Source organism: Thermobia domestica, chromosome 10 (genome assembly GCF_964235325.1).
Source record: "Thermobia domestica chromosome 10, izTheDome1.hap1.1, whole genome shotgun sequence".
NCBI lineage: Eukaryota > Metazoa > Arthropoda > Insecta > Zygentoma > Lepismatidae > Thermobia > Thermobia domestica.
Window position 1 is genome coordinate 95,226,676 of NC_137463.1, and position 26,403 is coordinate 95,253,078.

At 35.6% G+C, this 26,403-nt stretch overlaps 1 protein-coding gene across 4 annotated transcripts in view; it reads right to left on the reverse strand.

The window, feature by feature from the left end:
* LOC145662577 (putative fatty acyl-CoA reductase CG5065) overlaps positions 1-26,403 on the reverse strand; it is a 216,849-nt gene that overhangs the window by 130,536 nt on the left and 59,910 nt on the right. The gene's annotated exons all lie outside the window — the stretch shown is intronic.

The following is a 26,403-nucleotide window of genomic DNA, read 5'->3' on the forward strand; positions in this document are numbered from 1 at the left end:
TGAAAATAGGTATATGTTTACGAAGAAAAGAAAATATCTCTCGCGTTTAGACTTCTACACCAGTGCATTCATCCAACCGAGTTTGCTACTTGAATGTAAATTATAGTTGGGAATTGTGTGTTACTTTGCATTTATGTACCTCATAATAACAGCCCCAGATCTTAAGCCTTTCAATAGATAGAGTAGTATCATATGGGAATTACTTCTAAAGGATGACAGAAATGATAATTAAGAAAACCAACTGCTATATCCTGTGATCATCGAAACGTACAGGTTTCGGTCATTTGTATCTTTAGCATTCATAGCCTCTCCGAGATTTTTTTTTGTTGCTTACCTTATTTATTTATGGTGCAGTGTTCATATAACTCAGTTCGGACTATCCGATTAAATTAACTGCTACTAAATTTAGCGTACCCGGACGTCGACCCCTAGTCCCCTTTAAGTATTTTTCATGTCTTTTCTTAGTTTAATTAGATGAGGGAAATTAACGACGTCCCAGACGGTGGCATGTCTGCGCTGGGTAGCCATCGGTGATGTTTCGGTAATTGAAATCACCGATCCAAAATTCAGTTTATTTATTTAATTTTTTTTTTTAATTTTGGCGAATTACTAATTAGGGATACCTTAGCTATTACTCTAATTTCATCCCTATTCTGGAATCTTCTAGTTTCCAAGAGGTCGGATGATTTTTTTTTTTCTTGAAATTCTAAATTAGCGCCTTCTCTAACCTTCCGGACGATTTCCGGGAACCTGCTGGTTTGGGCCGGATACGGGGATCGGATTTCAATCTTACAACCAAATTCTTGTGGGATTGGGATCTGATGGACACAGAACTTGCATCCTTGGCAGCAGGGCGTTCCTTGAGTCTACGTATTTGAGTAGACCACCCTTTTGGCATGTTAAGAATATTTTGGCTATGGATTTGTTGAGATAGAAATTCGACTTTTGTCTTTGTAGCGTTAGTTATTTCTCACTTAAGTCTTTGGCGCCACTATTCTTCGTCTTCCTTCTTCTCTATCTCTCTCTGTCTTCATTACTTCGAGATTTTTTTTTTTAATTTTTCAACCTTGCCCCCCCCCTGATTTCTGAAACTCATGAAAACGTACAATATTCATATAACTTATTTCGATCGTATGTACTAACTGAGACATCGAGGGATGCAATTCGTGGAGGTATTGCAGCACATCTCGGGACCATTTCCGCGATATTCAATCCACCACGGGAGAAATTGACGGGAAGGTACACTATGCTTTTAGATTCCTAGAGACCTTTGTTATTCATTGATCATACAACTTATATCAAATGGATTACTGATTTCTGGTTTTTATTTCTATTGATTGGTCATATAGTGTGTATGTATTAATAGTTTGGGCCCACTAGTTTCGAATAACATTGATTTTTTTTTGTTGTATATACATCTATATATATGTACTTACATAGTTTTAAAAGTTACGTGCCTGCTCTATTTGTTGCATTTTCCACTTCTTATGTCAACTTATTAAATAACACCAACATTTTTTTTTTTTCATATACGCGGATCTTTAGTAAATTGAAAATGATTATTGATTATCGGGTTTATATATGTAAAATACAATGATGCAACCTTATGAAGGAAAAAGGTGAATTTTGATAGTCAGGGTTTTGTTTTGTCTTTGAGCCAAATAAATATAAATATTTATAAAATATGAATACTTGTCGAATATGAACGGTTATGTAGAAGTTAAACGTCGACGAAATATTAAGATAGATATTAAAGTGAAATTTATTGTATTGATTAATATGAATACATATATGTATATATATGCGAGTATGTATGTAATGGGCTCGGTATTTACCCTGGTTTTGTTTAGGTTGCCATAGGTTTTTGACACCCGACCTTTACCAACTATTTGTGACATATAGTGTTACCGCGTATATTGTAATAAATTACATTTTGTTGAGTGGTTACTGATGTCTGTAACTATTAAAGTTGAATATAATGTTAAATACCGCATGTGAATAAAACAAGTAGCGGGTCGTAAGATAAATAAGAATAACCCTAATCCTTACCCAAATTTACTTTGCGAGTGAAATTAGCAACCTACGAAACAGTGCGCCCCTCCAACGACTTTTTCCATCAGTAAAACATGGAACAAATCCTTCCCCTACGATCGGACACCAAACTATTCAGTATCTAGAATTTTTGACTACAAGATCTATACTAGGGAAAAATTTAGTGATCTTAAATTCAACGAACTAAAATCTGTTTAATAAGTTAATGCGAATACCGGAATATGGAAATATGTTCCCAATATCTGTGACTGGATTTGATAAGTTTTCCTTAATATTGACAAACTTTGAAATTTTAGATAAAGTGCGTCGAGTGACGAAATGAGAAATATAGATATACATATATGTGATATGAAGCAATTAGTTGTCTATAGTTAAGACAAAAACAATTGAATACTCTCACGGACACAAACCACAGTGCATAAAGAGAGTTGAAAAGAAAGAAAGAAAAAAAAAAAAGGAGCTATTATCGACGTGAGAACAAAGACTCATAAAACAGTCGATACGTCTCCTATTGAGACAAAGACTCAATAAAATATTACTAAAGTTTTTTTTTTAATGATTAACCAATTATTTTTTTTTCTTTTCCTGCAATGATATGTATTCATTGCACTGAGTTTTAAATATATATTGACCCTTGAATTTTTTTCTTGTCTCGTCTTTGGTTTAATTCTTTTTCATGTAATCCAACTTTTAAAATATATATATAAAGAGAAATGTGTTATTTGATCTTGTTGAAAGTAGCGAATTTCTGTGCATGTTTATGAAACATTCTTTTCATGTATTAAATTTTTTTTTCGCTGTTATGTCAAACTACATCTCCTTCTATTGAAATGTAATAAATGTCTATAGCATTGTAGTTAGGTTAGTTTAATTCAACCAAATACAACCCGAAGTATACATTGTCCTGTATGAATGTGTGTGTGAGTGAAATGTAGGTTTAGTATTAAGTGTACCAATTATCTTGTCATACATATGTGACTTATTATAATTATTGGTAGTTATCAATTGAACTCATTGAATGTTAATACTAACTTAAGTTGGCTCTATGAAGGAAGTAAAAAGGACTGAAGTAGCCTGAACGAATGATCAGCATGGGAGAACTGTGAGAGTCAAAATTTTCTACGAATATGTAATACTCTGACTTTTTTTTTTCTTTGTGGTCGATTCTAACATGCCATCAACTTCGTCGTTTATTCTTCAAATATTGGATATTAGTGGAAATATTGAATAAACTGTAGAATTAAACTTTCTCATCTATCTCAGATCTAGATCGGGATAATTTGGTAGTTAGGGTTAAATGGATCTAGATCGGGGATGTATGGGTTAACATGTGTCTACCGTTGATCACGTTAATACCAGATATTCAACTAATAGCTATTGGAAATGATCACAATTAGATAATTATTCGCTTTCCTTTACCATATTCCTTAAAATATCTAGTAACAGTTTTCCCTTTATCACCTTCTTACTTTACATCTTTCCTCTTCTATCTTCTTTCTTTTCTTCATCTTCTTCTTCTATTTTTTTTTAATAAAACTGGAAGGGGGGTCGTGACTGGGAATTCTATATGTAATAAACACGGTCATGTATTTATTTATTTTACTTTATTTTCTTTAGAAGTCCGAAAAAAAGTTTTCTCGTTTCGATCGAACCTAGTATGTTCGAAATTAAGAAATGGAAATTATATTCCAATGTAATTAGGCATAAGCTGATAGCTTCATGAACATCCCCACCAGGGGTGAAGGGTTCCCACTCACGACTTATTTCTGTGCATCACCTTTGTTGCAGATTTTTTTTTTCTCAATCAGTTGTAGATTGACGCGCAGCGACAGGATTCGTTGTTATGGCAACAGTGGTTGCTGTGGCAACGGCCCCATAAGCCAGTTTTAGAATGGCGACACGTGACAAGACTGTTGCCATGGTAACGCATGTTTACTGTGGTAACGGATCTGAAAATGCTTATTGAATAATACCAGTTATCATGCCAATCAGTTTGAATTGGTGAACCGCGACAAGAATGGTTGTCATGGCAACGCTTGTTCCCATGGCAACGGATCTCCGTTTAAATGGCGACCGATAGATTTGAAATTTTTTTAAGAATGTTAAAGAGTGAGGTTGAAGGCATGTTGAATTGATTACAACATTGAAATTAATACGAGAAATTTTATAGTGAAACAAGTAGAGTCGTTGGCTACTTTGTCATTTTTGTTTCCTTTTCTAAGGGGGAAAAAGAGAAGGAGTGTCAAAATTTTTCTAAAATAGAACTAAACGCTAGAAGGGTGTCAAGGAAGGAAAGAGAATGGGAGTCCTTTAATTTATGAATAATACTTGTCTGGATAGCGAATAAGTATTTTATAGTATATGTGTATTTCTGATATATATATCTTGTCTTTTGTAAAGTGTAAAGTGTCTCAAAACTATGGCAACAAAAAAGGTTGTTGTGTCACAGGACGAGTGTGATGTCACGTGCACTCAATGCATATTAAACGAAAAAGAGAAAAGATCTCGCGCCCCGCGGAGACTTATAAGATGTACCGGTTGTGGACTAAAATGGATCCACTTTGCTTGTTCCAATTTGGACGATACTGCTGAAAATGCAGAAAAAGTTCAAACCGGCGAAATAGAAAAATATTGTGAGGACTGTGAAAAGGACCGAGGCCAAATATCTCCAGCGGAGATATCTGACCTCGACGATGAGGAAAAGAGTGGAAATCAAAGTGATTCTCGGGATCAGACGGCAAACCCGAAGGAAGGAATGTCATCTGGAGGGTCTGACACGTCTGCATTAATTCGCCAGATGATGGAAATGATGCATGAAAAATTTTCTAATATGAACGAAAGATTCACTAACATGGAACAAAATAATACAGAAATGAGACGTGAAATAAATGAGAAGTTTGATACCTCGAAACGAGAGACCGACGCTCGATTCGAGGTATTAAACAATAAAATTGACCAGATCTGTTTGGACTTTGCTTCTTCGATGAGCAAATTGAAAGAGCAAACATCTACTGAACTGGAGCAGGTTAGATACCGGGCCCAACAGTCCACCGAGCAGCTCAGAGACGAAACAAATGAGAAATTCAACGAAATAGATATAAGGTTTGAGAGTACAAACAAAAGATTTGGTGACATCGAACAAAAAGTTGAACAGCAGCAGGCTGAAATAAGTAGATTGAATGTTGTAGTATCCGACCTATCAATAGAATCTAAACTAGAGTCGGTTGACCAAAGAATTAGTCGAATTCAAACCGAAGTAGACAGTATTAAGGGGAATATTACTAAATTGCAAATCGCCAAGTCTGATATCTCCTATCCTTTTCCTGATGGCGATTCTCCAGGGAAAAATTTCCCAGAAACGAGTAACGTCCTCCCGGGAAAGAGTCAAGTGTTGCCTGATGCACGGGACACAACCATGTCTTGTCCCCCGCATCAGCCAACCTCGAAATCATGGTTGAGTAATTTTGATGTACCGATGCAGTCGAGTGTTGTGACTACAACAGTCACTAGCGTAAATGCTCACTCTACCTTTGGAATGGTACAATCGTACAGCGTGCTGCCAGGAGGGGAAGGGAGATGTGCCGGACCGTCGGTTACTACCGTGGTGGGTCCTAAGTTTGAACCTTACATGGTCAACACAAATTACAAAACCTCTCTTGGTCATATGGGAGCGTTCAGTTCAGTGACCACTCCGTCGGTGGCAAATCCGGTGACAACCCCAACTGCTCAGGATAACGCGTTGATTCCACTGGATTATTTTCCTGCCCCGTATAGTATGAGCTCTAAAGTTTCCCTCCGGGATATTGAACGTTTTCCCACTTTCGATGGGAACATTACTAACGGGTTACCTAGAGTTTTTCTGCGAAGATTGCAGCAATATTTAGACATGTATAAACTTACTGATGGGGAACGCCTGCAGATAGTTGAAAAATGTTTGATCGCCGCTTCGGGCGCATGGTTTGCTTCGGTTAAATACCAAATCCGGACGTTTAGTGATTTTTTGATTCTTTTTAAAGAAGAATATTGTAATGAGCACATCGAACGGCTCCAAAAGAGAAACTTACAATCACTCCGGTATGATCGCTCCAAGTATGGATCCCTCTTGGACTATGCTTGGAAAATTATCGAACTATATTATCAGATAGCTGAACATCCCTCTCAGGCCGAACTGGTAGATATTATAGTTAACGCTCTTCCACCCGATGAGTCCCGGGCCATAGCGTCCCACTTGTGCCAAACGGTGCGAGAAGTCACCTCACGTTTAGCTGCCTTGTGCGGCAAGGAAGTTGGTGGTCCACCAAAACGATACTTCGCCCGACAGGCAAAAATTCTAAAACCGACGAAGACGAAGGTAACGGCAAGTTGCCAGACAGATTTCCTGAGTTATACCCAAGCTGGATCTCGTTATCCTAGTGGGTATGGCTCAGAAAACAACAATAATGGCCGGCGACTATTTAGGAATCGGCCCATGTTCAACAATCGCCGGAGTTATCGTCCCTATGACCGTACCAACATGGCATCGAACCCGGATAGGGGCGATGTCACCAGGAGGAATTTTAACAGGGCGCACGGAAGAAGGGAGAACGGTAATAGTCAGAATAATAACAATAATAGTAACAATAATGTAAATCGACCCCAGAATTCAGTCCCTTCGCAAGTGCGTGGTAACGGTGAGCCTAGAACAATATTAAATGGGAGTGATAGTCGGGAAACTAGATCCTAATGTCATCTGATATGCTAGTCGGCGAGTGAAGCCTCACGAGTTGTCTCTGTTGATGTCACAGTTAGAACTTCTGTCCGCTCTATTGCTATATGAACACTACTGAAAAAAAAAAAAAAAAGTATCGGAACTCACAATTTTCGAAATTTAAAGATTTTCAATTGTACAGAAGATAAACGTAGTGAATTGCTTGCGCAATACCCCAAGTAGATATAATACACTGTCCTAGAGTGACTGGTAACCTTTGAATGGGATGAATGAGTGTGTTAACTTAACAAGCATCATTAGTTAGTATTCCCAATTAGCAAAATTTTGTTATTCTAACAAAATTTTGTTAATGGGCCGGGGAAAACTGTAATGTACCATTACAGTTGAAAGTAATGGCAATTTTTTTTACGCACCCTGTACCTAGTAATTTTTTTTTTAAATTCAATTTCGGTTTAGTTACACAATTTATTTACTCTCTTTACTTCGAATTAAATATAATAAACCCAAAGGTTTTGTTAGTAACCATATTCCCACTGTATAATATATTTATTTATATTTTGATTGAGTGTAAATCCCATTTACGGATATATAACTTGAATAGTTACAAGGTTTACCATTCTGACGTCATACCGGAACATAGTTCCGTTATTGGATATAAATTTCCTTAATTTCAGACCAATGTAGATTTTGGCCAGGTACCTAATCTTTCCCTCACCCCCTCTCACTAGTCCATAGTCACTTTCAGATCCGGTTATATCTGGATTTGCCAAATTTCCATTCGCTTTGTAATTTCCGCGGCTAAAGTTTTCTTTCTGATTGGAGGAATTCTCTTACCTCTGGCTTTTTCGGCGCAATGTTATCAGAACAATCGACGACACCCTACAAGGAGCAGCTTGTGAATTTTGTGCTACATATTTTTCGGGAAGAATTCCAATTTACAAGGACAACTAAGGTAACATATAATGTAATCCAATAGTTAAAGATTTACAACAGAATAGGAGCCCGAAAAATCCGCAAATTTTGGTAAAGAAGCTGCAATTCAGTGAAATAACAAATTCCAGTTCTGTTTACTAGGAAGCCATGTTTGCTGCCTATCGAGAATAGACAACAGTGAAAGAGTGACTTTACTTTTTTTTTATTTCAAACTCAAGTAGGGATTAGGGAAATTACGACCTGTTTGGTGCATGTTGTTCGTGTATTAAGTAAATGTGACTTTCTATTATTTATTCAGTAATCGCATGTACGTAGGTTTGATAGTTGTAAAGTGAATAATAATAATGGCAGCTTAAGTTAGTTCAAAAGGGCTCCTATCCCCTTTTCCAAATTGAACCAGTTTCTAGCGGGGGAATGGGTTAGTTATTGTTCGTTTTAGGGCCTTTTCCCCTTTCAGGGGAAGGGTCCCTCCATAAACCTCGTTAAGGTGCCCCCCGGGCATCAATTTTTGGCAATCATTATGTAAACAATTGGTCAGGTCAATTAGACCTAGTGTTTACCTTTCTCATTTTGCCCCTTTAAATTAAATAGAGCCGACTGTATATATATCGACGAGGGAGTAATGTATTTTAAATTTAATGTGTTAGGTTATTTTCGTCAACATGCATGTAACTAAATGGTGCATGTTTAGTTTAGTTAGTTGTCTTTATGTATAGTACTAACAGTGGTGTATGTAGTTAGTAGTTTTGTGTGAGTGTGTGAATTTTCGATTTGGACAGTGTATAAATATGCTTTAATTTAGTACCATTTTTCTAACATAAATAAACCAGAGTAAATATTAAATTTCCGATTAATGAGTACAAGTATATATTTCAGTACACGGTAAATTATGCCTCCACTACAGCGCCATAGCGTCAGTTTTCGGTAGTCAATTGTTTGTTGACATTACGACATCGCATAACTTAGTGATCTAGATTGTTTGATTTTGGCCATTTATTCTCAAATTACTTCCCGTGGACATGGTTTTCGGTTCGGATGAGTATACCTTCGCATAAAATAGCATGAGATCTTACTGTACTGAAAATTTCAGCTTGCTAGGTCCAGTAGTTAATGAATAATCCGTTGAAATAAAGAACACCTATTTTCTTAATAGAAGTAAAACCCATATGCTGTTACTGTTTGTTTGAAAATGTAGTATTAAATTCTTTTTCTCTCCCGTGGCTGTAGAAAATTCCATTGTTGCTTCAGTTTTATCAACAAATCAGAAATAGATTAATCATTGACAATTTAACTTTCCGTAAATACATGTATGATTTTTTTTTTTAAACCTGCAAAGTAAATACAATTTGGGTGCTTCGAAATAAAGAGTACGTGGTTCGATGAATGTGATCGTGTGGTGGTTTGAGCGTGATAGATTGTGATAGTTATATATATATATATTTATTACTGCGTAATGTAGATATGTGTATGGCCTGCATGTAAAATGTACGAAATAGGGTGTTTATAAAATATTACTTCGTGCGGAAATTAGTAGATAATGAATGAATGTAATGAAATGTTAATAATATGATATATAATATGAATAAGATGATGACCCCTATAGTTAAATGGATAGGCCTAGTAAATTTTATATAGTGAAAATAGGTATATGTTTACGAAGAAAAGAAAATATCTCTCGCGTTTAGACTTCTACACCAGTGCATTCATCCAACCGAGTTTGCTACTTGAATGTAAATTATAGTTGGGAATTGTGTGTTACTTTGCATTTATGTACCTCATAATAACAGCCCCAGATCTTAAGCCTTTCAATAGATAGAGTAGTATCATATGGGAATTACTTCTAAAGGATGACAGAAATGATAATTAAGAAAACCAACTGCTATATCCTGTGATCATCGAAACGTACAGGTTTCGGTCATTTGTATCTTTAGCATTCATAGCCTCTCCGAGATTTTTTTTTGTTGCTTACCTTATTTATTTATGGTGCAGTGTTCATATAACTCAGTTCGGACTATCCGATTAAATTAACTGCTACTAAATTTAGCGTACCCGGACGTCGACCCCTAGTCCCCTTTAAGTATTTTTCATGTCTTTTCTTAGTTTAATTAGATGAGGGAAATTAACGACGTCCCAGACGGTGGCATGTCTGCGCTGGGTAGCCATCGGTGATGTTTCGGTAATTGAAATCACCGATCCAAAATTCAGTTTATTTATTTAATTTTTTTTTTTTAATTTTGGCGAATTACTAATTAGGGATACCTTAGCTATTACTCTAATTTCATCCCTATTCTGGAATCTTCTAGTTTCCAAGAGGTCGGATGATTTTTTTTTTTTCTTGAAATTCTAAATTAGCGCCTTCTCTAACCTTCCGGACGATTTCCGGGAACCTGCTGGTTTGGGCCGGATACGGGGATCGGATTTCAATCTTACAACCAAATTCTTGTGGGATTGGGATCTGATGGACACAGAACTTGCATCCTTGGCAGCAGGGCGTTCCTTGAGTCTACGTATTTGAGTAGACCACCCTTTTGGCATGTTAAGAATATTTTGGCTATGGATTTGTTGAGATAGAAATTCGACTTTTGTCTTTGTAGCGTTAGTTATTTCTCACTTAAGTCTTTGGCGCCACTATTCTTCGTCTTCCTTCTTCTCTATCTCTCTCTGTCTTCATTACTTCGAGATTTTTTTTTTAATTTTTCAACCTTGCCCCCCCCCCTGATTTCTGAAACTCATGAAAACGTACAATATTCATATAACTTATTTCGATCGTATGTACTAACTGAGACATCGAGGGATGCAATTCGTGGAGGTATTGCAGCACATCTCGGGACCATTTCCGCGATATTCAATCCACCACGGGAGAAATTGACGGGAAGGTACACTATGCTTTTAGATTCCTAGAGACCTTTGTTATTCATTGATCATACAACTTATATCAAATGGATTACTGATTTCTGGTTTTTATTTCTATTGATTGGTCATATAGTGTGTATGTATTAATAGTTTGGGCCCACTAGTTTCGAATAACATTGATTTTTTTTTGTATATACATCTATATATATGTACTTACATAGTTTTAAAAGTTACGTGCCTGCTCTATTTGTTGCATTTTCCACTTCTTATGTCAACTTATTAAATAACACCAACATTTTTTTTTTCATATACGCGGATCTTTAGTAAATTGAAAATGATTATTGATTATCGGGTTTATATATGTAAAATACAATGATGCAACCTTATGAAGGAAAAAGGTGAATTTTGATAGTCAGGGTTTTGTTTTGTCTTTGAGCCAAATAAATATAAATATTTATAAAATATGAATACTTGTCGAATATGAACGGTTATGTAGAAGTTAAACGTCGACGAAATATTAAGATAGATATTAAAGTGAAATTTATTGTATTGATTAATATGAATACATATATGTATATATATGCGAGTATGTATGTAATGGGCTCGGTATTTACCCTGGTTTTGTTTAGGTTGCCATAGGTTTTTGACACCCGACCTTTACCAACTATTTGTGACATATAGTGTTACCGCGTATATTGTAATAAATTACATTTTGTTGAGTGGTTACTGATGTCTGTAACTATTAAAGTTGAATATAATGTTAAATACCGCATGTGAATAAAACAAGTAGCGGGTCGTAAGATAAATAAGAATAACCCTAATCCTTACCCAAATTTACTTTGCGAGTGAAATTAGCAACCTACGAAACAGTGCGCCCCTCCAACGACTTTTTCCATCAGTAAAACATGGAACAAATCCTTCCCCTACGATCGGACACCAAACTATTCAGTATCTAGAATTTTTGACTACAAGATCTATACTAGGGAAAAATTTAGTGATCTTAAATTCAACGAACTAAAATCTGTTTAATAAGTTAATGCGAATACCGGAATATGGAAATATGTTCCCAATATCTGTGACTGGATTTGATAAGTTTTCCTTAATATTGACAAACTTTGAAATTTTAGATAAAGTGCGTCGAGTGACGAAATGAGAAATATAGATATACATATATGTGATATGAAGCAATTAGTTGTCTATAGTTAAGACAAAAACAATTGAATACTCTCACGGACACAAACCACAGTGCATAAAGAGAGTTGAAAAGAAAGAAAAAAAAAAAGGAGCTATTATCGACGTGAGAACAAAGACTCATAAAACAGTCGATACGTCTCCTATTGAGACAAAGACTCAATAAAATATTACTAAAGTTTTTTTTTTAATGATTAACCAATTATTTTTTTTTCTTTTCCTGCAATGATATGTATTCATTGCACTGAGTTTTAAATATATATTGACCCTTGAATTTTTTTCTTGTCTCGTCTTTGGTTTAATTCTTTTTCATGTAATCCAACTTTTAAAATATATATATAAAGAGAAATGTGTTATTTGATCTTGTTGAAAGTAGCGAATTTCTGTGCATGTTTATGAAACATTCTTTTCATGTATTAAATTTTTTTTTCGCTGTTATGTCAAACTACATCTCCTTCTATTGAAATGTAATAAATGTCTATAGCATTGTAGTTAGGTTAGTTTAATTCAACCAAATACAACCCGAAGTATACATTGTCCTGTATGAATGTGTGTGTGAGTGAAATGTAGGTTTAGTATTAAGTGTACCAATTATCTTGTCATACATATGTGACTTATTATAATTATTGGTAGTTATCAATTGAACTCATTGAATGTTAATACTAACTTAAGTTGGCTCTATGAAGGAAGTAAAAAGGACTGAAGTAGCCTGAACGAATGATCAGCATGGGAGAACTGTGAGAGTCAAAATTTTCTACGAATATGTAATACTCTGACTTTTTTTTTTCTTTGTGGTCGATTCTAACATGCCATCAACTTCGTCGTTTATTCTTCAAATATTGGATATTAGTGGAAATATTGAATAAACTGTAGAATTAAACTTTCTCATCTATCTCAGATCTAGATCGGGATAATTTGGTAGTTAGGGTTAAATGGATCTAGATCGGGGATGTATGGGTTAACATGTGTCTACCGTTGATCACGTTAATACCAGATATTCAACTAATAGCTATTGGAAATGATCACAATTAGATAATTATTCGCTTTCCTTTACCATATTCCTTAAAATATCTAGTAACAGTTTTCCCTTTATCACCTTCTTACTTTACATCTTTCCTCTTCTATCTTCTTTCTTTTCTTCATCTTCTTCTTCTATTTTTTTTTAATAAAACTGGAAGGGGGGTCGTGACTGGGAATTCTATATGTAATAAACACGGTCATGTATTTATTTATTTTACTTTATTTTCTTTAGAAGTCCGAAAAAAAGTTTTCTCGTTTCGATCGAACCTAGTATGTTCGAAATTAAGAAATGGAAATTATATTCCAATGTAATTAGGCATAAGCTGATAGCTTCATGAACATCCCCACCAGGGGTGAAGGGTTCCCACTCACGACTTATTTCTGTGCATCACCTTTGTTGCAGATTTTTTTTTTTTTTCTCAATCAGTTGTAGATTGACGCGCAGCGACAGGATTCGTTGTTATGGCAACAGTGGTTGCTGTGGCAACGGCCCCATAAGCCAGTTTTTACATTTGCGATTTTGAGTTGGACCTCGCTTGGGACCCTGTGAGTGGTCCTGGGACAACACTTTTTGCTTTGATACGTTGAACTTTTAAAATGATCAAACACGTGTTTCCCTGTTTTGGCATCTGCCTCATCGTTTGCGATTTCTAGAGGTGGAAACGGATTTTTTGGATACTCTGTATATTCATACAACTTGCATAGTACCTATATGGATTTGGAAAAAAAATATTACAGTTTCGTAATGGCGTCATTAGTGTTTTCGATTGGTGTATGAATCATCTTCCACTTCGATATATAATCTCCCTCTCTTCCCTTGTTAGTACAGAAATTAATCTTACATTAGGTAAATAATAATATATGTATAAATCAGGTAAGTAGGGTCGTAAAACCATTACTTTATAATAAAGAATTATTATTTTATAATAAATAATATTATAAATAATTATTGTTTTATTTTATGCTTTTTAGTGTTTTTAAGATATATTATTTTTAAAAAAAATTAAAACTCTTTCTTTAACTTCTATCAAGTTAACTTCTTCTATCAAGTGATCCGACAACACTGTAGTATCTTCCTTACAAAAGATACATTGTTGAACTTGACTTCTCTGTGTCAGGAAAGGCATAAAGGAGTAATCAGCGTTCCCAGATAATCGTTATTACTTCCTCTTGCAATTTCATAATGTTCTTTCTTTTTTTCCTGAATTGCACCTTTAATAATGTTCATTTCTTATTACTAATTGGCACATTTCGCATCTTATCTTATCTTTTATTATTAGTTTTACAAGGTAGCCCCAGAATATTCATATTTCTGCTTATATTACGCAACTATCTGGATGCCCTTCTTCGCACAGGGAAATACGTTTATGAGAAATATCTGAGAAGTGTGTATGAATACCCTTCCCCCTTTGGATGCGTATTTCAATAGAGTGATGAGAATTCAGCTGGACTCAAATGCTAAGTACTACGCGTTTTCTTCGTTGTCTACCCGCTTCTAGGTGATACCCTCTTCCTCTGCTGTTCTGTTGTTGGACATAACTACCTCTAGTTTTCCTTCCGAAGTTTGTTCATTTCCTCGCTGGTCTTCTGATTTATGTTGGAAATTCACGTTAAAAACAATGAAAAATTATTTGTAACAATGAAAAAAGATATTTAAATGTAATATTAATAAATTAATTGTTGCGGTATGATATACGCCTATGTATTCTGCTTTTGGCATGAATTTTGAGCTTCCGATATCTCCTTCCTATACACATTTTAATGAAAGTGACAATAAAAACTTAGTTCGAAGTAGATTCATATGTTTAAAAATTTGTGTAATTCGTTTCAGCCGTTGGCCGTGAGGCTATCAGAAACAAGATTAGGCCCTACATTAATTTCTATTAATATTGATTACAGCTAATTATTGATTAATTATTGATTAATATTTTAATACCACGACTAGGAATATATGAAATGTGAACACGTAGTTTTAAGAAATCTAAACACACGTTCTCATAGGCAATCACATCCGGGAGCCTCATTCCGTATCAGCCTTTCCAAAATAGATATTTTTATAAAAAGGCCTTGTGTCCATCTTAAACACAAATTAAACATAACTCTTTAATTAAAGATTAAGATTTAATTTAAGAGAAAAAAATTTTAAAAAAATTATTCTTGATTGGTAGAGATAACAAATTATGTTATGTTATCTATGATTTCAGTTGGAGTAGTAGTCTGAAGAAGGAAGTAATATACTTCCGAAACTGTAACATTTCTTGTTAATTTATAATAAAGAATATAGACAGCCTTGTAAGAAAGTTATGTTTAATTTGTCTTTCCAAAATTCACAGATTGCGCGGAAACACACACACACACACACACACACACACACACACACACACACACACACACACACACACACACACACACACACACATACACACACAAAATAATCAAAAGGCAAGTTATAACTGCTATGCCAATTACTGCAAACTAAAACACATTTTGAATTGCGTCAACGCAATTAACTACGGAGTGAGGCCCTGTACAGAGAGTACACGCAACCGTAACACTCACTTGATATAGAAATAAATGGTAAATAAAACACTTGCAGATCCAGAAGGGAAAATAGGACTTTTTGTGTTATTTCAACGAGAGGAGACGACGACAATTTTTTTCTATAAATACTGTATATTAGACCAATCATGTGTTCTCAATCTATTGTTAGTTCAAAGTAGACAACATCTCTAAATCTAAATGTTACAGCGGGAAGTATTTTGCATCCCTCACCACCTCAAAATTTAAAGAATGGATATACGGTTACTATTTGCCAATTTTTAAACTGTTATTGATTTATTTTAGTGGGAATGACTGTTAGAAACCTCAGTGTATGTATTTTATAATTATTTAATGTATATACATCTACAATTTATTTGCACATTCACAATCTGCAAAGAAAAGTGTGCGTTCTAAAATAATATATTCACCTATTATCGCAAGGGTATTATCGTATATATAATTAAGGTTTAAATTATCCTATATCTCAATAAATTATTGTGTGGTTGGCAAGCCTGCCCAGAATACACGGACTTTAAGGCTGGGTTAAACTCCAAAGTAAGCGTTGCAGTGGTAAACACGGAATGCATCAGAAGGAAGTCGGAAGTGTTAGGAGCAGCCAGTTCCGCCGATCCACATGTTCGAAATAACCCGTGTTGATTGTGATGTACTTTTTCGCACTTTGGATAGCCCTAGATCCAAAACTATGTACTTTTTCCCATAAACCTATGAACTGGTTTTTTTATTTTGATGTGAAGGATCGTCCCTTAAATTTTATCGTCATAGTTCATTAAAGAACAGCGATGTATTGCTAAGTTAGAGTTAGGACATCAACTTCCAAGTTTTGGTATTTACTACATTTTTGATATTCCGTCATTTTCCACTAATTTCTATATAATAATAAATCAATTTGTTTGAACCTTCTTGTTCATAATTTATTTATCGTTTACTAATATGCACGTACAGTTGAGTTATACTCTGAAAGGAAAGAAATATTTTGCATATATTACACATACGTTTTATTATAGTTTTTCAACATTTCAAAATTGAAGTTAAGGAATGGATTGAAAATATTAATATGTATTTTAATACGACTTCAGAATCAAAAGAGTATATGTGCATTTGTTACGGATTTTGTTCCTGGTTCCCTCATATCTTCTGCTTTATAAATAAATAAGTAATAGTGTCACGTGTACACCACGTGAAAAAAAGTTCGGTTTGAGTGTCGTGATATTTTCTTAATTAATATTGAAACCAGAAATACCAGATTCCTACCATTTCCGGTTCCAGTAGAGAAATTAGAGTGGAGATGGACTATTATATTCTTGGGATGTTCAATTGATTGCAGAAATCTGCTTCTCACTATCCGTTACTGTTTTCACTCTATAACAATCAACGTTACAACTGGAAATGCTTCATTTCTGTCACTCCCGATTTTAATAGAGAGATTATACTGAAGATGAAATATATATTGTTGGGACGCTTAATTGATTACAGACAACCACTTCTCCCCATCCATTACGGTTGTACTCTATAGTGATGAACGTGAAAATCGGAAATGGTTCATTTCTAACACTTCCTGTTTGAATATCTCCTCCATCAACAAGTGACGTAACAAAGGGGGGAGCAAACGGAGCTTGTGCTCAGGGCACCGGATTGAGGGACGCAATACAGTACTAGGCAAATATTTATTTTCACTATAAGGCAAAGGAGTTTTAGCAAACTAAATATCATAAAAAATTATCTCAGAAACTTATCAGGACAATAACGACTCACCAATCTTAGAATCATATCCTTAGACCATAAGTTTGCTTCAAATTATAAAAGCCTTTGCAACTAAAACAACCCGCAAAGTTAAATTTAAGTTCCAGCTTTTTTGTGTTTTCATTAAACTTCCGTCGATTTAAGAGATTTGCAAAATGTCCGAATATAATACTCGAGACAACAGTTTGACTGTTTGTCATAATTAAATATTCTATTTTAAAGCAACAGACTGTTAATTCATTCTACACATTTGCACATCCCGATATAATTCCAAAAACATTGTGATTTGCAGTTACTATGATAAGACTATAAGAATATGTCAAGCATGCTACTCTCAGATTATTTGGTAATAAAATACTAATTAGTTTGGTGTTTCATCTTGTACTAAAAGTTAAACTATGCTGCAATTACGAAATCAAACTTTACCACTTGAAGAAAAAAATGGGATAGGAGAATTGCTGTGTGATTCCAATATCAGGAGTAGTTGTGGAACGTTTTGGTTTGGTTAGTGAGGGGGAGGGCGCTAAGGCGAGTTCTTGCTCTGGGTGACAACTAGCTTACACTCCATTTGATACGACTTGTCCTCTCTGACAGTTGATTTCCTCTGTTTTTTTTCCCACACATGGTCATAACAATCAGGCAAGAAGAACTGTTTCTATAGCAATAGCTCGTTCAGCCATTTATAGTGCCTCATTTCTCTCGTTCTGTAATGGTAAACATTCCACCCATTCGACACGTTGCCAATTTGAATATAAACAAATATACATTGTTTTAGTCGAATGTCAACTTGAGTAGTTGACCTGCTAGTTATTGAGAGTATTCTTTTTAGTTCTCTTTTGTGTCATTTAATTTCATAAAACTGAGATTTACTTGCAATGAATAATTTTGTGTTTCAATATCCGACGCAAAACCTGGCAACACAGCATTGAGCACCACGTACGCGCAGCGAACTGTCAGAAAGGACAAGTAGTATCAATTGCAGTATAGTTGCGTTGTTGCCATCGAGCCTCTCTACATTCTAACCAAACTTGGTGGTGATTCGTCAAGCATTTCTTGTCTTGCAGACGGAGGAACGAACATGCGAACAGGGTAAACATTATATATATATATATATATATATATATATATATATATATATATATATATATATATATATATATATATTATATATATATATATATATATATATATAAACCAAACTTCTTTAAAAAGAACGGGTAAAACATAAAATTGTTCAGCCACGGTGGCAAAATTGTTCCAGGCATACAACTTAGAGGTCTCCCGGAATTCACGAACTACTCCCTCTAGAGCTAAGGTAAATTCGATTGCGATTACGTGTCACTATTGCACAGGGTACGTACTTTAGCATCGTCGTCGGCAATTCAAAACCTGCTATGTGACATTTTTGGCCATGTTGAGATAAAATACTATCTGGTGCAGCTTTTAGACTCTTTTAGACTCTCTAATTTATTATTGCTTGAGAAGGTATCAAGATACGTTCAGCATCAAATATTACTTATAACATCACTTTTATAAAGCGAAAAATCTAACCAGGATACTGTTTTTCGTTTCTCCTGAAAAATTTATAAAAATGCACATAGCAGGTTTTAAATTGCCGACGACGAAATACTGTCCCAGTGCAGTCCCCTCACTTTGATTTTATTCCTGTAAACAAAATATTCTGGAAGAAAGCCTGTTCAACTGCATGCAGAGAATACCTCTAGCTACGTGCTCGTGCTGAAACAGGAGCAACGCCAGAAATGTTGAAAAGAGGTTACTGGGGAAAATTGCATTCATAACAATCGTAACACTCTATTATAACTCCAGTTATACAGCTTGTTTAAGACTTCCGTATAATTCAACATGAAGCCGCCTGTTTAATAGATATCACCTTCCATTTTAGAAAGGATTAGGCTATGTTTATTTTGGTGCATATAGGTCTTCCTTGGTGCAAATCACGTTTATAAGGGGATGGAAATATTGTTGTTGTTCAGACTAGTGTTAATAAGGACTTTAAAACTGGTGAGGATAGTGAAGCCGATTTGGAGTTCGAAACTGAAGATTACTAGATAAGTTTATTATATATTATTGTTATTATTAGTAGTAGTATAATGTTTCTACAATTATCACGTGCAGAATGAATATACGATATTTTTTGTGGTCTACGACAACTTTATGTACGGAAATCGATAAGTTTGTTCTCTGAGGTTGGCCACTTTGATTCTGGGGATTCTGTTGGAAGTATGTCTGGGAATTACATCCTGTGGGGAATCCCTTGCACACCATTACACATTGCTGAAATATGCATTTTTAGATGGCGTATTCCTTTATGCTGATATGAACTGCTATTCCATGGTTCCTCGTATTCGAAATAGCATGTTGCAATTTATTTTTTTCCACGCTTTTGGGCAGCTCTAGCTCTGAAACTATGCACCTCACCACAGGTCCATATGAACTTTTATCTATTTGCGCCCCCCCCCCCCAGCTAAAGAAAGATCTGGATCAATGCGTTTCCGTGTGTCTGTTAGGAATGTGACAAAACGTCATTAGAAAAGGTTCCCATAGCCAAGTTCAGAACCAGTTTCCTTTATTTTTGATGATTTGAGTGAAAATCATGGATGACATCAGAGCCAGTTGCTTACTTACACTTATTGTTTTGGAAAAAGAATTGCACAATGACGCATGAAAGGTTTTCACCAGTAAGTCCATAGTATGTATAAGTATTCCAAAAGCTTCAAGGCCCTACCAAACCCAAGGTTACAAAAGCTAAAATATTTTTTATAAAATGTTTTTCTTAGTGGTTGTGAATGACCCTCATAATGAATCACCTATACTGATAGTTCACCGAGTTCAACTTCATGAGTTTACATTCTGTTAATTCAAAGTTGAATATGATATAAAATTGTTTAAAAACATCTTTCTTAGGATTTAGATGTTGCTATGCAATTTAACGTCCCTTTTAGTACAGAAGAAATATGAAACTCGAAACTACAGTTTGGAATGGGATTGAAATTCTCATTGAAATCGTACCCATCATACCACACATGAATCTCAATTTGTCACGAAGAAGCTAACTTTATATCTTATGGAGCCGCGGTGGCTCAGTGGTAGAGCGTTCACTTCTGGCGCGTAGGTTCCCTGGTTCGATCCCAGCTCGCACTAAGTGAACATTGTTGTGGACAAACGCAGTGTGCATGGGTTTCCTCGGAGTTCTCCCGTTTCCTCTCACTTTCTTTATTCCACCATTTCACTCATTTGTTATCATCACTGTCTCCTTTAGCCTAACCGGAATAACCGTGGGACGTAAAACTCAGAAATTCATTTCATTTCATTTTTATATCTTATGGAGCATGTTAGCATTTGTCTAATGCAAAAGTAGTGGCATTAAGACTATAAATATCCATCCACTGGTCTAATGGCTAGCGCGTGCGCCTATTGTGTACGTGGTCCCGAATTCGATTCCCGATAGGAAAGCATTTAACAAATAATGGTGGTTACGGAGGGTTACTCTAGGGCCATGTCTGATATGACCTCGGTGCTGAAAAAGGCCGTCAAACTTTAATAAACAAAGGGTATAATTAAAAAGTCCACAAGCTATAGCTGATGTTAAGAACCGATATACCTTTCGTTCAGTATCAACTCCGCTTGTCTACATTACACGAGGAGTTCTAAGCCACTATACGATCTGAAAGTTGTATGATCAACTCGTTTGCTCGCATCGTCTTTATTTCTGTCTTTCCAGATCGCAGTTTGTTGATTCTTAATTTAAGGAGCTATTTAATGAGAGAACCCAAAGAAATTGGCTCAAAGTCGAAAATATTGTTCCATCACCAAGAATAGAACCAAACACAGACGAAATACACCGAAAACGCATGGTAACTATTCAGCTGAACAAGTGCTATATTATTATCCATATATGTGTAAATAACTACTGATTTCCAAAGGGTTTGTGGTTACTATGATTAGAAGAGATATTGTCTATCCATTGAGTTACAAAAAGCCTACTAATATGGTGTGCACAACCTAAAATACGTGCTGTTTTCCCATAACTCTCATAGTTTTCAATTTTCGAGATGTATATTTCTGTAAGTTTTCAACACAATTCCCATCCTCTTCTTTACACCCTTGCAATTTTTGTATCCCACTATGAGAATCGTCTGAAAAGTCTTTTTGTGAGGTATGTTTTAGACTTCGGAAAATGTCACTTTCGAGGACATTTGTGGACTAAAAACTTAATCTTGTAGACGAAAACTTAATCCAGTAACAAGATTACAACTTGGTTTACACTTTCTCTCCTGTATTTGTACGGGTGTGCAAATTCCTTATTCCTGGCAGTTTAGTTCATTTTAATTGACGTATATCTGGTAGGAAAAAAAAAATGCTAAACATGCAAAATACGATGACAAATCCATCTATAAGCATTCGACTTTAAGATGAATACAACATTTATTAATCTTGTTGGGTGGAAAAATGAAATGAAATTTTTCAGTTTAACGTACCATGATTATCCTTCTCAGGCTTCGAGAAACGGATGACTAAGACAAGTGAATGATGATGGAAGAATTGATGGAGTGATAACGTGGGAGGAGATGGGAGTACCTCTAGAAAACCCACAGCACGATGTTGTGCACCAAAAACTTATTTGGATGGCGATCGAACCAGGGACCCGTGCAGTGACGGTAAGCACTCTACCACGGAGCTACGTGAAAAGGAGACATTCACACAACAAACTCTCACAGAATAATATACGTCTGGTGATGGAAGCGTTTCTACTGGGCATAATTTTGGCGAGCTTTGCCCTTCCAGAGCTGGACAACCACCCTCCGGGGCTAAGAACAGTTAAACTGCTCTCCAGTCCAATCCCCTGATATTTTGGTTCTGCCTTTCGGACAAATGGATGGTCGTGGAAACAAATGAATTTTAACAGCGACGTAACTTTAGGGCCAACAATGCAACGGCTCGTCATGTTTTAACCTTTTTAGGACTAACAGCTCAGGGGTTGAGCCAGCAGTTTAAACCTTCGTAGCTTCGCTTCTAATTAACCTAGAGATATGATTTAAGTGTCTGTCTCTTCAGAAAGGATGAAATTTTCCAACGGGGTGCATTTCATCCACTTCGAAGGTGCTGCAGCCGAATGGTAGGGGAAATTTTGGATAATTTTAGTTTCCCCTGCCCCTCAGCATTTGGGAGGGAACTTGTCCCTAATTGTCAGAGATATATAAACCATACTTCGATGGAAAGCTTACGGGACACAGATTCCAACAAGGTAACTTTAGTGCCCTCTTGCCCAACCTCTGAAAGAAAGAGAAGAAAGTCAAAAGAATCGGGAAAAATACACGTTTTAGAAGTTTGTGGGGCTATGGCAACACTGTTATTTGTCGTACGCAAGGAACACAAAAAATACCTTGTTGAAATCTGTGTCCCTTGAGCTTTTTAACGAGGTATTATATATAAATATATATATATATATATATATATATATATATATATATATATATATATATATATATATATATATATATATATACATATTTACAATGGTCACCAATGTCTGGCGTGGCGTATATGTGAGAACTTTCTTTTCTTGTGTGCGACAAATAACAGTGTTGCCATAGTCCCAGAAACTTCGGAAGAATGTGTTTTTTTTTTTCAAATGTTCTGATTTTTTTTCTTCTTTTATCGGTTGGGCACGATTTGGGCACGAGGGCACAAAAGTTAGCTCGTTGGAATCTGTGTCCCATAAGATTTCCAATTGAGGTATGGCTTATATCTCTGTGACAATTAGGGGCGTCGCTAGGGCTGCCAACGTCAGGGTAGATCAAAATATATTTCGAATCCCTGCCCGTTCTACAAAGGTTCCCGCAGACTCTGTCCATTTCTGATTAAAAGGCGCATGGTTATGTATTATTGTAGTTTTATAGTATAGTCCTAAGCATGGGCGCTCGTAGAGGGAAGCAAGAGGGAGAAATTTCTCCTTCCTGGATTTTCGAAAGGGGTTCGGATTCTTCGAAATACATGCCAAAACATATTAGGCTTAAGTAACTTTGATGAAATGAAATCCTTCAGTTTTATGTTCCATGGTTATACCGTACAGCAGGCACGTAGCCAAGGGGGATCCGGGGGGTCCGGACCCCCCTTCGAGACCAGAAATGAAAAAAAAATTAAGGAAGGGTGAAACAAAAAGAAACGATGAAAAGAAGAATCAACGTTAAAAATAAAAAGATAGACCAAGCATTTGGTTACTCTTTCTTATGAAGAGATTTGTATTACTTGAAATACATGGTGGCTAATGAACGGGATATCCTGTAAAAGGCAGGGGATTTGAAATTTCTGGAAAAGTTACGGAATTTTCAGAATTTCCACTACCAGTAAGGGAAATTTCAAGCTTTCAAAAGCATAGTGCCATTCTGTAACAGCTTAGAAATGTTTTAATCATAATTTTTCGTCATTATGTCTCTGCAGTATCAAACATGTTATTTCAGAAATAGTTCTCTACTGCTCCTTTGACTTGTCATTTGGAGTAGATCGTAGTTGACGGAATAATGAAAACAAACAACAACAAAAAAAAAAAAAAAATGTGGAAAATAAGTTCTGTTGGCATTTGATTCAACAGAAAAATGAACACAAATATTGTAAAATATTTTGTAAAACATATTTTGCATGTAATCTTTATAATTGTGAATATGTACTTTTTATAATAGTTAAGGTCATAATGAAAGGAACATTTATATTTGAATCAACAAAGGAAGGAACATAAATATCGTAAATATCGTAAAATGTTTTTTTTTTTTTTTTAATCCTTTACTTACTCGAGATTTCTTCATAATTTCTTATTAAAATACTTACTAACATACACTAATTTTATTGTCCTAACAAACCAATATACGTTGCCAGTAAAGTAGTTTAGATTGACGGAGCTTCTGGGCCTTCAGTATTTCATGTTACCGCCCGCCCCCTCCGCATTACGAAATCCTGGCTAAACGAACCAATATAGTTCCAGTAAACTAGTTTAGAATAATCGAGCCCCTGGTGTGATGACTACAGTACTTCATGTCACGGACCCCCCCCCCCTTTACGAAATTCTGGCTACGTGCCTGCGTACAGGCTCAAGGAGACTGAGGCTGAAAATGAGTGAAATGGTGGAACGAAAAATAAGAGGAAATAGGGGAATCCCGAAAAAACCTACGCATACAGTGTTTGTTTACCATTAAGCCTACTTGGCGCAAACTAGGCTCGAACCAGTGATTCCATGCACCAGAGATGAGCGCTTGCTGAACCACCGCGACCCTCGATCGTCTTTTGAAAATACCTACATGATGATTACGAGAATCGTAAATCATAATATCTAAGAATTATCAACCTCGTCATCAAAACCAGAATCAAACATTAGATCATCCAGAATATTCGCTATTTCTTCATCCATTTTGATTCATTCATAAAGAAAGTACAACGATTCTAGCACAAAACAATCAGAGAAGCATTCTATGTTTAACAGTAAAGTACGCAAAACAAATCAACAGCTTTCAGCTTACAACATGACGAACATGTTTACAATTTCAGTGCTAGATGTCAAGCAATTATGATGTTTTCTTTTAGGTTCGAGCTCGAGTAAGTTTTTTACACAATCGGCAACCTGTCCATCACCCGCGAAAGTTTTCTGGAAAGACGCATACGTATCACCCCGGGCTTCCTCCAGCCTCATTAGAAAGATATCCCATACTGTACTCAGGCTTAGGATCGAAAGTGTTAAATACAATGAAACGAGAATCATATCCAAATGATTTACTACAAAAAAGCACAAAAAATATTCAGTTTCCGGACGAAGAATCCAGTGTTTGATATGGTAGTAGGTTTCGACCATTTTCCCTGCTTTTTGTCATAATCAGGAGTGGAAATTGAACGATAATATTACAGTATGTATATGAAAATTTCGTTGTCGATAAACAACATAGTTACAATACAGAAAATTACGGTAATTTTAAGTCGCAAATTCGATACATTATTTATATTTTGTATCAGGCCCGTAGCCAGCCCAAAAATGTAGATTGGGGGCAGGTAGAAGTTAGAGGGGACCTGATCCAACCATATTATAATTCATCGCCATATTATAGCTCATTTGCAAGCCTACCATGAAAATTTTTGGGGGGGACAGTAAACATTTAAGGGAGTCCGGCCCCCTGATGCCCCCCCCCATGGATACGGGCTTATTTTGTATACGGTTAAGGAAGCAATGGAAATAGAGGAAATATTCCGCCTTATGCAGAGTCATTTTGATGTATGATTAGCATCATACTAAACTCCTGACTACTTGCACGAAACATATGTTAGTCGAACTCTTTAGTATGGCACTAATCGCCGTCATTACGACTCTGCATAAGGCCCATCATAACTAAAATAAACTACAATGATCAACCATCTGCTTCACGCGGTTTGCTAATTGTTTCTCTGCCAATTCGAGTGTCTCCAAAAACATACCATTCTCTTGTCACCTTCCTTGAAGCGAACCCTAAGGATTAATTTATATATAAATCGTAATCAGCAGGGTAAAAATAAGAACATTTGAAAACATTCTGCTGCTTTCTGGTGTAACGTGTATGACCCAATTCATTTGACCCGTCCTTTGCACAGGAGGTTAAAAGGAAACTGGTCTTTGTTTCTAAAAGGGTTGGAAATTTCAAGAAATAAAGTAAAATAGCATTTTCTTGTAATGTTAGTATTACAACCATGCAGAAAATAAACCAAAACCTGAATAAGTTTTGTCGTGCATAAGGAGAGTTAATATTCTTTCCTTCTTTTCAAACTGCAAACATCAACAGACTCTAGAGCACGCCCGCAGTTAGGGAGTGGTCTAAAGTTTTAATTGTTTGTTTAAATAAATATAAGCTCGATCAAAAATTTTAGGAAAACCAGAAAAAATGAATTAAAAGATTGCGATCTTGGCCAATAATTAGTTTTTGGATCAGGGTCCACAAAATTTTTGAACGGCCCCTAAATTGAGTTTTCGTATTTTCTACGAAATAACCACATCATACTGAGTTAACTGATATTTTGGGTTTGGCTACACTTAGTTTTCCAGATATAAGGCGTACAAGAATATTTTTGGTTAAATGAAATATACTGGATCATTGATCGGGGGCCACAGAATTTTTGAACGGCCCCTAAATCGAATTTTGGTATTTTCTACGGAATAAGCACATTATACTGAGTTAACTGATATTTTGGGTTTGGCTACACTATATCGTAGTTCTCCAGATATAAGGCGTACAAGAAAATTTTTCATTGAAATATATTGAATCTTTTGATCAAAAAATAAAGCAGTCAATAATGAAAGATGAGTAAGATCT